Source organism: Nomascus leucogenys, chromosome 9 (assembly GCF_006542625.1).
Source record: "Nomascus leucogenys isolate Asia chromosome 9, Asia_NLE_v1, whole genome shotgun sequence".
Lineage (NCBI taxonomy): Eukaryota > Metazoa > Chordata > Mammalia > Primates > Hylobatidae > Nomascus > Nomascus leucogenys.
The window spans coordinates 75834441-75849189 of NC_044389.1; the positions used below are offsets into that span (position 1 = coordinate 75834441).

Below are 14749 nucleotides of genomic sequence, written 5' to 3' on the forward strand. Positions count from 1 at the left end.
TCTCTAAATTTCTCTGTAGTCTGAGAGAAAGATATATATATCTTGTTCTCTCAGGCCTATCTGGACGCCTCAAGGGGATTACACATTCTCTTTTGGCAGTAACTAGGTTTTATATAATTTAAATTTGAATAGTTTTGAGCATTAATTTCACAAAAAGTGCTAATAGAAGTTTCATAGTTCATTTATTTGGCAGGGGGGTGACTCTCATTCAAACTAATGAATATTATGTCCATGTAAGTAATGCATAATTGGAATTGTAATAATGGCTTTAGGTTATTGATGCTTGTATTGCCTCCTTTCTGTCTGTTTTTTCCAGTAATTTTATTTTCCTTCTTAACCAGGACACCTGACCCATTGGAACTATTTAGACACCACTAAGACATTAGTCCTAATTAAGCTATTCTATAGTGACTGAAAATTGATTGATATTTGTTCCTTTGTTTTTGGTACAAACTACTGTATTAAGAAAAACTTTTTTGAAACTTTGGGTTGGCTGGGATGCATACTCTTTCCCATTTTAAGAATTCTGCTTTCAGTTTTCTGCATATGGCTAGCCAGTTTTCCCAAAATCATTTATTAAATAGGGAATCCTTTCACCATTGCTTGTTTTTGTCAGATTTGTCAAAGATTAGATGATTGTAGTTGTGTGGCGCTATTTCTGAGGCCTCTGTTCTGTTCAATTGGTCTATATATCTGTTTTGGTAGCAGTACCATGCTGTTTTGGTTACTGTAAACTTGTAGTATAGTTTGAAGTCAGGTAGCATGATGCCTCCAACTTTGTTTTTTTTTTGCTTAGGATTGTCTTGGCTATATGGGCTCTTTTTTGATTCCATACAAAAATTAAAGTAGTTTTTGTTCTAATTCTGTGAAGAAAGATATTGGTAGCTTGATGGGGATAGCAATGAATCTATAAATTATTTTGGGCAGCATGACCAACTTCATAATATTGATTCTTCCTATCCATGAGCATGGAATGTTTTTCCATTTGTTTGTGTCCTCTCTTATTTCCTTGAGCAGTGGTTTGTAGTTCTCCTTGAAGAGGTCCTTCACATCCCTTGTAAGTTGTATTCCTAATATCCAGAGTCTACAAGGAACTTAAACAAATTTACAAGAAAAAAAAACTCCATCAAAAAGTGGGCAAAGGATATGAACAGACACTGCTCAAAAGAAGACATTTATGCAGCCAACAAACATATGAAAAAAAGCTCATTATCACTGGTCATTAAAAAAAGCAAATCAAAACCACAACGAGATACCATCTCATGCCAGTTAGAATGGTGATTATTAAAAAGTCAGGAAAAAACAGATGCTGGAGAGGATATGGAGAAATAGGAATGCTTTTACACTGTTGGTGGGAGTGTAAATTAGTTCAACCATTTTGGAAGACAATGTGGTGATTCCTCAAGGATATAGAACCAGAAATACCATTTGACCCAGCAATCCCATTACTGGGTATATACCCAAAGGATTGTAAATCATTCTACTATAAAGACACAGGCACACATATTTTTATTGCAGCACTGTTCACAATAGCAAAGACTTGGAACCAACCCAAATGTCCATCAGTGATAGACTGGATAAAGAAAATGTGGCACATAAACACCATGCAATACTATGCTGCCATAAAAAAGGATGAGTTCATGTCCTTTGTAGGGACACAGATGAAGCTGGAAACCATCATTCTCAGCAAACTAACGCAGGAACAGAAAACCAAACACTGCATGTTCTCACTCGTAAGTGGGAGTTGAACAATGAGAACACAAGGACACAGAGAGTGGAACATCACACACTGGGGCCTGTCAGAGGGTGGGGTGCTGTGTAGGGGATAACATTAGGAGAAATACCTAATGTAGATGACAGGTTGATGGGTGCAGTAAACCACTGTGGCATGTGTATACCTATGTAACAAACCTGCAAGTTCTGCACATGTATCCCAGAACTTAAAGTATAAAAAAAAATAATAATTCTGCTATTGATTTGGGTACTGTTTACTCCAAGGTTTTCTTCTTGACAAAAAAAAGTGGTATATTACAAAAAAACAAGTAACACATATTGTTGCCATTCCAGAGAGCAAAACTTTTCTGCTGAAATCATTACATATATATATATATATAAAATATGCATGCATATATATGTAATGTTTATATATATATATGTGTGTGTGTGCATGCATGTATATATATACATGGAAAGAGAGAGAAAGGCTGTGCCAAAACCAGAAACATTCTGTTTGAAAACTGGCCTTCATTTTAAAAAGTATAAAGTCTATTAAAACGTGGTTGTGAGTGGATAGTCTGTTTCTTGTTATAGTCCTGGTTTTTGAGGGGAGGTTATTCAAATGTGCAGTATTTTTACTGGGACCTTAAACACATACCCACTGCTCATGTAAAGATGTCCTTATTTACCTGATGGCAAATATTTCTGAAAATTGAGAATGTCCCCCTTTAGTCATGCCTTTCTTTCACAATATGTGCAACTCTGTGACCTTGCATACGAGAAACATTATTTCTAGCTATGGAAAATGAATAACATTTATTTTCTCCTTGTTAGTTGGATAGTTCTGTATTTAAATGTTTCATGTTTAAAATTATCTGTGTATTGTTTATCAGAAGTGTGCAAGTAATTTAGACCTTGATGATGAGTAATATTTTGCCTGTGATTTGAAGTAGTTCGTCTCTAGCACTAGCACTCTGATTGTTTCTCTCCAATATAACCTCACATGCACAAAAATTTTTGAAGCTCTATTTTTTTTAAATGGCAAAAAATTGACCTATTTCCAGATATAATCTATAACACCAGGTTATAAAATTCATTTTAAACAGAACTTATTTTAAGCAAAACTGTATCATGTTGAATTAATTTGTAGCCATATTTGTAAATATTCCAATTTTTTAAACTTTAAAGTTCAGGAGTACATGTGCAGGGTGTGCAGATTTGTTACATAGGTAAACATGTGTCATGAGGGTTTGTTGTACAGATTATTTCATCACTCAGGTATTGAGACTAGTATCCATTAGTTATTTTTCTTGATCTTCTTTTTCCTCCCACCCACCACCCTCCACCTCCAGGCTTCAGTATGTGTTGTTCCCCTCTATGAATACACGTGTTCTCATCATTTAGCTCCCACTTATAAATGAGAACATGCAGTATTTGGTTTTCTGTTCTTGGATTAGTTTGCTAAGGATAATGGCCTCCTTCCATGTCCCTGGAAAGGATATAATCTTGTTCTTTTTTATGACTGCATAATATTCCATTGTGTATATGTACCACATGGGCATTTAGGTTGATTCCATGTCTTTGCTATTGTGAATAGTGCTGCAGTGAACATATGTGTGCATGTCTTTAAAATAGAGCAATTTATATTCCTTTGGGTATGTAACTAGTATTGGGATTGCTGGGTTTAATGGTATTTCAGTCTTTAGGACTTTCAGGAATTGCCACACTGTCTTCCACAATCTGATCCCATTTGTCAATTTTTGCTTTTGTTGCAATTGCTTTTGGTCTTCATCATGAAATCTTTGCCCGTGCTTATGTTCTGAATGGTATTGCCTAGCTTTTCTTCTAGGGTTTTTAGAGTTTGGGGTTTCACATTTAATTATTGAATCCACCTTGAGTTGATTTTTGTGTATGGTATAAGGAAGGGATCCAGTTTCAATTTCCTGCATATGGCTAGCCAGTTATTTCAGCACCTTTTATTGAATAGGGAATCCTTCATTTTTTTTTTTTTTTTTTTTTTTGGTTAGGTTTGTCAAAGATCAGATCATTGTAGGTATATGGTCTTATTTCTAGGTTCTCTATTCTGTTGCATTGGTCTATGTATCTGTTCTTGTACCAGTACCATGCTGTTTTTATTACTGTAGTCCTGTTGTATAGTTCAAAGTCAGGTAACATGATGCCCCCAGCTTTGTTCTTTTAGTTTAGGATTGTCTTGACCATTTGGGCTCTTATTTGGTTCCATAAAAATTTTAAAATAGTTTTTCCTATTTCTCTGAAGAATGTCCATGGTAGTTTAATGGCAATAGCATTCAATCTGTAAATTACTTTGGGCAGTATGACCATTATAATGACATTCATTCTTTCTATCCATGAGCATGGAATGTTTTTCCATTTATTTGTGTCATCTCTGATTTCCTTGAGCAGTGTTTTGTAGCCCTCCTTGTAGAGATCTTTCACTTCCCTTGTTAGCTGTATTCCTAGGTATTTTATTCTTTTTGTGGCAATTGCAAATGGGAGTTCATTTGTGATTTGGCTCTTGGCTTGACTGTTGGTATATAGGAAAATTCCAATTTTAGATTAGAATAAAAAATTCTGAAGAAACTTCATAGTGTGGCAATTTTACAAATAATAATAAAACTCAGGCCGGACGAGGTGGCTTACGCCTGTAACCCCAGCACTTTGGGAGGCTGAGGCGGGCAGATCACGAGGTCAGGACATCGAGACCATCCTGGCTAACCCGGTAAAACCCTGTCTCTACTAAAAATACAAAAAAAAAAAAATTAGCTGGGCGTGGTGGCGGGTGCCTGTAGTCCCAGCTACTCGGGGGGCTGAGGCAGGAGAATGGCGTAAACCCGGGAGGTGCTTGCAGTGAGCTAAGATCGCGCCACTGCACTCCAACCTGAGCAACAGGGGGAGACTCCGTCTAAAAAAAACAAAACAAAAAAAGACTCAGTTCTTACCATTACCAGAATTATTTTTAATTTATGAAATGTGTCTTCAAATTATCTCCTTTGGTGAAAGTTTGAAACTAAGAACTCTGAAAAAGAACATTTAAAAATTATAGATTTACTAGTTCTAATTTTAAAAATTATTATTAGGTATTTAAAAATAAAATTTATTGCTACTTAGATTTTAATGATAATTAATGTAAAATAATGTACAGTTAAAGATTTCCATAATATCAAAAAGGTTTTAACAAAACATGAATGTCCACATTGTTCCTAATCCAAAATTAGTAACCATGTTGAAATCCAAAGATTTACTAAGCATTAAATAAGTATATAAATAACTGAAGAAGTAATAAAGACAAAAACAACAAACAAATTAATCCATGTCTGTAGTTTCCATAAGAGCATAAGTGAACACATACATAAAATCTCAAATTTTATCAAAATTTCTGTCAAATTCCAAATAATTATAAAGAACCCTTTTTCAAGGTGATATTTAAATATTTTTATTCCAAAATAAGGCCTTATTTTTAAGATGTATAGTATTACTATCAATTTTTATGTTCATGCCACTTAAGGTTGTTGATACATGTTCCCCGAGTGTTACTATTTCTCTACTTCTTTTCCCTCTGATTTTGTTGAAGCTACAAATATTTTGAGGAACTGTTATTCTGATTTTAAATTGTCAGCATTTCTTCTAGAGTGTTAAATGTCTTTCTAGTAAATTCTCTATAGATTTAATAAATAATCTACCAAAGTTATATAGAAAGCTGAGTTTTTGTAGAGTTCTTTTCAATAAAATAAATGTTTGGAGATGGAGATGCTCTTTTTGAGTAGTTAGAGTCACTTTTATTAATCAGTAATTCAGGTGCAAAAAATGGCTTTTACACTTAGTGGTAGTGAATTTTGATTTTTAAAAATTCAAAAAATACACTTTTCAGGGTTATTAAATCTGATTATAATAGTAAAATAATATTTCTGGATTTTGAAAAATAATCAAAAGTGAGAAATGAAATCTCATTTTTAACATAATTCCACAAACAGCTTGGATTAATATAGGTTGTGCTTTGAAATGTTTAACTAGTAAAATGAATGCTTCTAGCTGAGTATAAGCACCCTGAATAAGTCACCTGATGCTCATGAAGAGAAAAGCACTTATCCACTGAAAATGTTTCCAAGCAATTCTTAATCAGAAACTATGGGGGGGTTTATTGCTCTGGAGTACCTGAATCAAAGTAGTTCTGTGGTTTTAAATGGAATTGTATTTGAAATACTTTGCTTGAGAATTTCTTCTTTTGATTCTTTCAAGGTTGATATGAATCTATATCCCAAAATGAGATGAGAAATCTATCAGTGACAGGCTTATGCATTTTATTTTTATTTTTATTTATTTATTTTTTTGAGACGGAGTCTCGCTCTGTCGCCCAGGCTGGAGTGCAGTGGTGCAATCTCGGCTCACTGCAAGCTCCGCCTCCCGGTTTCACGCCATTCTCCTGCCTCAGCCTCTCCGAGTAGCTGGGACCCGCCACCATGCCCGGCTAATTTTTTTTTGTATTTTTAGTAGAGACGGGGTTTCACCGTGGTCTCGATCTCCTGAGCTCGTGATCCGCCCGCCTCGGCCTCCCAAAGTGCTGGGATTACAGGCGTGAGCCACCACGCCCGGCCGGCTTATGCATTTTAGAATGTCTGATTATAGCCATTTGGAGCTGTAATATGATTTGAATAAGTGTACTTTCATTAAATAGGAGACAGTCTTTTTTAGGATTGTGGGGGAAATTGCATATTTCTTTCTCTCATGTAAAGTGTAACATTTATGTATACTTTTTCCTTCCAAGACAAATTGGAAATTGGATAATTATTCTTGGGACAAACAAAGTAATTACAATGCAGGGGTTGGATTGTCATTCCAACGTGATTTTTATTTATTGAAAGTCATGAAATAAGATTTGTTTCACCTTCTTTTCCTTTCCGTGGTTCTCACATTCTCAATCTTTTACAAACAAACAAAGAAATTCAGGCCTCCTAAATGCTATTTATTTTCTAGCTGTTGGTGTTAGATAACCTAATTATACAATAGTCTCTTCCAGACATTTTCTTTCTCTTATAGCTTATAGCTCTCATGTTAGCTGTATCTACTTTAAAAAATAAATACGTGAACATTTTATTCATTCGTATACATACTAACGTTTTTCCAAGTAGGCATTTTTTTTTCTGATGAATGCGAAACATTTCTGAAGGACCATAACATTAAGAAAAAAATTAGCAATCATTTGGTGAAACATCTCTATCTTACATATATATAGTGCCTAAGTTTTGTGGGTTGAATGGCTTTCTTAAAAAACCTTTAGTTTGTTAAAAGACTAGACTTCTAGTTAAAGATCTTTTCCATAGGCTTGTCTTCTCCCAATTCCAAAACCTTTACTTATTAGTGATAAACAGTAAAGGAGAAAGCTTTTTTGTTGTTGTTTGTTTGTTTTTCGAGACAGAGTTTCGCTCTTGTTGCCCAGGCTGGAGTGCAATGGCTCAATCTCGGCTCACCGCAACCTCCGCCTCCCAGGTTCATGCAATTCTCCTGTCTCAGCCTCCCGAGTAGCTGAGATTACAGGCATGCACCACTACGCCCAGCTAATTTTGTATTTTTAGTAGAGACGGGGTTTCCCCATGTTGAGGCTGGTCTTGAACTCCTGACCTCAGGTGATCCGCCCGCCTCAGCCTCCCAAAGTGCTGGGATTACAAGCATGAGCCACTGCGCCCAGCCAGGAGAAAACGTTTTTGTTTTGTTTTTGTTTTTCGTGTGTTTGCTATGGTGTGGATTGGTTTGTCCCCACAAAAACTCATGTTTAAATTTGATCCTCAGGGTGGGGATGTGTTTGGTTCATGTGAGTGGACCTTTTATGAATAGATTAATGCCTTCCCACTGGAATAAATGAGTTCTCACTCTCGGAAGGCTGGATTAATTCTCATAGCAATGGGTTAGTTCTTGTGCGAAGGGGTTATTATAAAGCCAACACCTTGGGTCTTGTCTCTTTGGACATGTCTACTTCCCCTTTGAACTTCTGCCATATTGTGACACAGCATGAAAGCCCTCACCAGAAACCATGAAGGTGCTGGTATCATGCTTCTTGAACTTCCCAGACTAAGGAACTATGAGCTAAATAGACCTTTATTCCTTATAAATTACCCAGTCTTAGGTATCCTATTAGAGCCCCACAAAATGGACTAAGACACACTGTAAGTACGGACAATCTCTATATTTATAATTACAGTTTTATAGTTATGTTATAGTTTATTAAAGTCCAAGAAAAAATCTATTTTAAAAAACCTTACTTATAAAAATTGCTCACATTTTTCTATAAGATAAATCAATACTTTCATGCTTTTCTCTTGAAAACCCTGATTGCTGAAATACAAAATAATTTTTGGCTACACTTCTTCCTACTCTTTTGACTTTCTCCTACAATATTTTATGTAATATTTAACTTTTAGCCTTTTTTTCACTGTCCACATTTTTGATGGTAGAAGTAATATTCCCGTTCATTTTTTCAAAGCTTTCCTTTTCTTTTTTTAAATGGCAACCACGTTTTAACTTACTGAGGACTTCATATTCAGTTTTATCTTATTGTTGCTAACAGAAATGTATTTTGTTTGAAAATACATTGGTGCACTAGAGAGTGAATTATAATTTTGGAGAAAGTATTTTCAAAATTATGTTATTTAGACAAATAATCATAAGTAGGGTTTTTTAGCAAAAGCATGATTTTTAATTTTTGGTGTTTTTTTTTTGGTCACAATGTAGTCACACAAAAATATGATGGGGCTGTTATATCAATCCCCTTTTCCAAGAAGGCATTTGGGTGAATCATGGCATGGCAAGGTTAGACCTATATTGAGGAACAAAAGTCACAGGTTGCTTCAAGATCATATAGCATCATCCAAAGGTTTTGAGTACTTGCTATTGGTAATCTTTTTATAAAGAAAATGTGATAGATAGAGATAATATAAATACGATAGATTATATGGATATAGACATCATCCACTTGAGAAAAGAAAGATAAATAAATGTAAAAGGCAATGTAGACCAAATACATTCTATATTACTAATATGTACTGCGAGGGAAAAGGGTCAAATATTTTTGAATTGAGTTATTCTGTACAGTGTGCTATAGTTTTGTGACAGACATATAAAACAATTTGAAACTGCTTGGGTCTTATGCGTAAGTAGTGACATAGCAGGAGATATCCAAATCTAAAGTTATTCAAAACATTAGAGGATTGTGACATACTTTTATGTTGACTGTATAATTTTATTAAAGCATCTAATTTAAATATTATTTGCTTATATTTTGATGCATGTGGGACAAAAAAGAAATAGCAGTAATAGCAGGAGAGAAGCAAGAAATCTAACAACTTAATGTTTAAGTCAATAAGTAGAAAAAGAAAAATGAAGCTCATTCCGAATGATCTGAAACACAGAAAATGACATATATGTAGTGCCTAGCATTCTAATCTTGTTTATCTGATTTACTTAATGATATTAGCAATAGAAATTGCCTACAAATATAAGAGATATCCAAGAAATGAACAGAAATTTCGATTGTTTGATACTGAAGCTTGGTTATAGCAATTTGAAGATCATTGAGGTAGATGAATGATGTAGCCCTGTTACATTGTAAAGAGTGATGCATTTCACTTCAGTGCAATGACAATTGGGTTTAAGATATCATTCAGTAGAAAATGAAAACCAAAAATTTATTGATTAGTCTACAGATAGTGATTTTAAAGAAATGGCATAATTTAAGAAACATTTTAATCATTTTCCTTATATAGCCTATTAAGTTTACAAATAATGAGATTGTTTCTATAGATAGAAGAAATTTAAACCTACAAGTAATAAACTGAAAATATATTTCTTACTTTTATCTTTAAGAATTCTGTTAATATTAACCATTTATCAAAAAAAGTGTCATAAATAAAATATTCCAATGCATTTTGTATTTTTAATGTTAAAATGTCAAATACCTTCCTTTAATTTTGACAGCATTTTATGAATTATCTTTCTCATATAATATAATGAAAATATACTTTTTGAAAGGTAGCATAATGTGTGAGTGCCCTGCCTGGTAATATCTATTTATTATTTCTTGATTTCCTAATTTTTTCCTACTTCAGCAAGGCATAGGAATAAAATATAATTTTATTCGCTGCTTATTGCTGAATAAAGGATTTACCATATAAAAATATTTTATTTTTATAGAATTATTACCTCTGATATAAAATATATATGTAGATATAAAATATATAGATATAAAATATTTTATATAGATATAAAATATATATTTTATATATATACATATATATTATATATTATATATAATACATATATAATATATAATACATATTATATATTATATATAATATGTATTATATATTATATATGTATATATAATATATACATATATATACTATATATTGTATATGCACATATATACATATATTATATATATTACATATAATATATCATATATTATATATTATATAATATCATATATAATATATAATATATTATATATTATATTATAATATATAATATATAATATATTATATTATATCATATATAATATATAATATACATATAATATTATATATATTTTATATATATAATATATATACACACACAATACTGGTAATACTATAATCAATTGCAGACCACACGTTAAAAAATTTTATCCTCATGGAAGCGTGTAATTCTTGATTAAAAAGATATAATTTTGTTGTGTTTGAATAATTAAGTTTTCAGCATTAGTAAAAGAGCAGTGAATGTGCCTTAACTAACAAAAATAAATTGGATGGAAATAAAAGACAAACTTTTCACTTGCAATAAGGAAAAATAATGACAATGATAAAAACTAGCAAAGATATTTAAGTTTGGGTGAAATAGAATAAAAAATTTTAGTGGACCATAATGTCAGAGAAGTAATGTTACCTCTCCAAAAATGCTAATGAAAATTACTGAAATCATTAAGAAAACTGTGTTGGAGGACAAACTCATGAAAGAATTAAAGTTGTATCAATATTATTTTCATGTTTATAATGACAGCCACATGGAAAAAATGGAGGTGTTTTATTTCAAAGGCATGTTTTGAATAAAAGACTCAGAGTTGTAAAGAGACAAATGTGGCTTTATGCATTACTCCTTTAGTGCATTATGGTAAGCTTTGAAAAGCAGCAGGATGGTGCTTATCTTGACCCAAAATATCCATAAGGTACTAAATAGTTTGTTATTAGTTATGCAGTGCCATAACTAATAACAAACTATTAAATGACAGCTTTTAAAATAATCTGAACCTGAAGGATTATCATTTAAAGCTATAATTAACCACTACAACTAATGCATGGATTTATTTATTGATCTTTCTATAAACAACATGAAAGTAATTAACAAACACAACTACTGCAAGATTTATTTATTATCCTCTCTTTTCCATAAACAGAATGAAAGAATCAGACCACAGGGCTCTACTGGGAAAATCTGGCCCCAGGTGAGGAATATTAATAAGGACTGATGTGCTGACTAGAGTACCATTGAGGCAGCGAAGTCAGGTAGATGAGTCTTCACAGAAAGGGAAAAAAGATTAAAGAAAAAAAAGCACTATGGAGATGCTTTGCCTATTTTTCCCTTTTGCTTTAAGTTGATCTTGGTGACATTCTCAGAGTGTAAATATTTGCTCAATTAATCTTGTGTGAATAGATGAAAAAAAATGCATGATGATATGACAAGAACCTGGGAGACAAATTGGTTGGCCTTACAAGGATTGCCCTACAGCACCATGCAGAATTAAGATCTCAAACTGTGAAGGGATTTAACTTGTCACTAGAGTATCATTTAATGGTATTGCTATAAATACACAGCTCCATATCAATCATAGTTAGGCACTTACAATCCCGGAGTATCCGGTCTTTCAATAGCTAGTTTTCCAGAGCCCAAAGAAATCAATATTCCTTTTTAAAATAGCCTTGACTATTCATTACCTTGATTTTTTTAAATGATTTTACAGGTGCACATATATGTCAAATCTTACCAAATGATAGGCTTTACATATATGAAATTTATGCTGTCAATAATTTAATAAAGAGATTTTAAAAAGCCAAGTGCACAGCTAATTAAGTAAATAAATAAAATAGTATTGATCATCAGGATTTATATTTTTTATTTTTATGCAAAGCCTTTGACTATTCAGTTATTTTAAAATATGTTTTACCCCATATTTCACAAGAAATGTGAATGTAATGGTTACATGTAAAGTTCAAAAACTATGTTTTTTCAATTCATTTTATAAAGGAAATTAGGCTAAATAGCCCTTTTAAACATACATATCATCATTCACCTTGGTTTTAAGTTGTTTTTCTTGACTATCTGAAGATGGCTATACTTAATATTGTCTAAGTGACTGGGGGCATGTGTTAAAAATATGTACATTTCTACTGCCTTTGCTATTAGTAAAGCACATTTAAATGAGTAAGAAGAGAGAATTTTTCAAACATAGTTTATTGCCCATGTGGTATTAAAATTTGGTTTTCTCTCTTGGTTTTCATGGGAAGATTTAGGTAAATTAGTATTTTGCATAGGATTATCTACAAAAACTGTGTCAGCTATTAAATTATTCTACCTTGAATTGTGATTTTATTACATATAATGCATGCTTATTTTGGAAGTGTGTTATAAAAACCATTGATACTTTGCCCTACTGGAGAGGATGATTCTTACTAGCATTCTGATAAACTATAAGTCCATGGAGTTTATCACAAAATCAATTTTACATTATTTTGGAAACAAAATTTCCTATATAGTTTAAATTATTTTTGATTCTATATGTTATCTTTATAAGAAAAAATAATAAACTTCCTTAATGTCAAATTTTAATAATCAAAATACATCTATTAGGCACATTGCATACATTTTTAAAAGCCAAGTAAACCCTGTAGTAAATAGATTAAAAAAAGAATATTAAAATAACAAGATAAATATTATATATTTATTTATTAGGAATTTGACACTTAAAAGGGTGACAGCCATTGCATACGACTACATTAAAACAATTTAAGTTAATTTAAGTAAAGGAAAGAGGTATTCAAGCATCAACTGTTATTTATACTCAAATTATCTGACTGCTTTATGTTGTGACATTTGGTCTTTGCAAAACACTCAAAATACAAGTCATTGCTCTGTAACCTCACAGTCAGCTTTATTTTATGGTAGTCATGAATGCCAGTTTGTACCCAAGGTTCATAGATCCTACTGCCTTTCTCAACAGGCCAATTACAGGATTATCATAGGGTTTCTGATTCACTTATAGTGAATTTAGGTGAATTGGAATATAAAACAAATTCTCTGAAATCATCTAACTATAAAGTTGCAATAAAAGAGACATGGTGTGGCAAGAATTATACTGCAGAGACCTTTATTACACTCAGTGGTTGACATCCTGGGCTGGTCCTAATTAAAGCATTGGCCTGTAGAAGCCAAAAGTAACTTCCAAGACCTAACAAGCACATCATTCTGTGGCCTATGGCATTCATTCTTGAGAGTAAGGAATAATCAGTAGTAGAGTGGGCATCCTCTTCATTATAGATCCCTGGGACTGAGGGTTAGCTGTGCACTGATACAGTATACCTATAATGAATCAACAAACATAGATCTTTCTCAAACTTTAGTTCAACTAAAAGTCACTTTTGACACATGTTTAAAAAAACATCAATACTCAAGCTCGGTTCCCAGAGATTATAATTGAGGGCTTTTCGAAAGGAGCTCAACAATCTGTGTTTTTAACAAGCAGTATCTATAGTTCCACCACACTTTACGAAACTGCTTTATAGGAAGCTTGCAAAGTATAGGGAATTAGGAACTGTCAAAAGACATACAATGTGATCCTTGCACCTAAGTGGCTTACAGCCTCTTTGTGGGACAAGTCATGTACACAATCTAAGTCAGTATTAGTGACAGGTTCTTACAAGTGCCACATTACAGGTTGTGAGTTCTAGATGAAATCCTATAATTAAGCACTCACTCAGGCTGGAATTGCCAGGGAAATCAGGAAATAATAGAGGAAAAGGTAAAGAAAATTTCAGGTGGAATGACCTGTATATACAGAATAGAGAGATACGTGGGACTGGCATATTTAAGAGAACAACTCTTGGATAGATGCTTGAATAAATTGATATAATAGATTGAACAATATATTATAAAGAGAGGAGTATATATTGTATTAACAGAGGAATTTATATAGGAGTATGTATTCCTGTAGTGGGGGATTTTGAGAAACTCTAAAGACGTAGCGGACTAACCATCTAGCCGTCTATTTAATCTAGGGTTTGGCAAACTTTTTCTGCAAATATTTTAGGCTTTGTGGGCCATGTATGTCTCTTTTGCATATTCTTCCTTGTTTATGTTTTCTGTATATATGTATGTATGCATGTGTTATATATATATATATATTTTAAATTTTTTAAATATGTAAAAGAATTCTTCACTCAAATATTGAACCAAAATAGGCTCAAGGGCCAAACCATAGTGTACTGACCCCTGATCTTATCCATCCAGCTTCTGGCTTCTTCAACAAAGGATTTAAAGAAACTTGGATAAATAAAATATGTATGTTACAAATATTAAATGTATAATAAAAAATTAGCAAGTAAAGTCAGTACCTAATAAGGGAAAACTAACAAAAATATCAAAATATACTAAAGTCAAGAAACATAGTTACTATATTTGAGCTTAAGAATTTGGTTTCAGGCTTTTAGAAACCAAGTCAAAAATTTGGCCAGTTACTTAGGTCTTATATATTAGGGCAATAAGACAGGCCAGTCTCCCTTCTTAGCATTCCTTTCTAAAGCAGTGCCTCACATAGGACTTCACTCTCTTCAACGCTTCTGTAAACCAAATGCAAATAAGCCTGTTTTGAAATAATTTTTTGATGAAAGCTGAGAACGTAAACCATAAATGTCCAGGGAGGCAGTTATGAAGAATATTAAGATTTGTGGCCCAAATATAGAGTCTTAAGTTTCTAGGCTGATTCAAGAAGAAAACA

At 32.6% G+C, this 14749-nt stretch overlaps 1 protein-coding gene across 2 annotated transcripts in view; it reads left to right on the forward strand.

Moving 5' to 3' along the window:
- Nucleotides 1-14749, forward strand: part of GRID2 (glutamate ionotropic receptor delta type subunit 2) — a 1459902-nt gene that overhangs the window by 948088 nt on the left and 497065 nt on the right. The gene's annotated exons all lie outside the window — the stretch shown is intronic.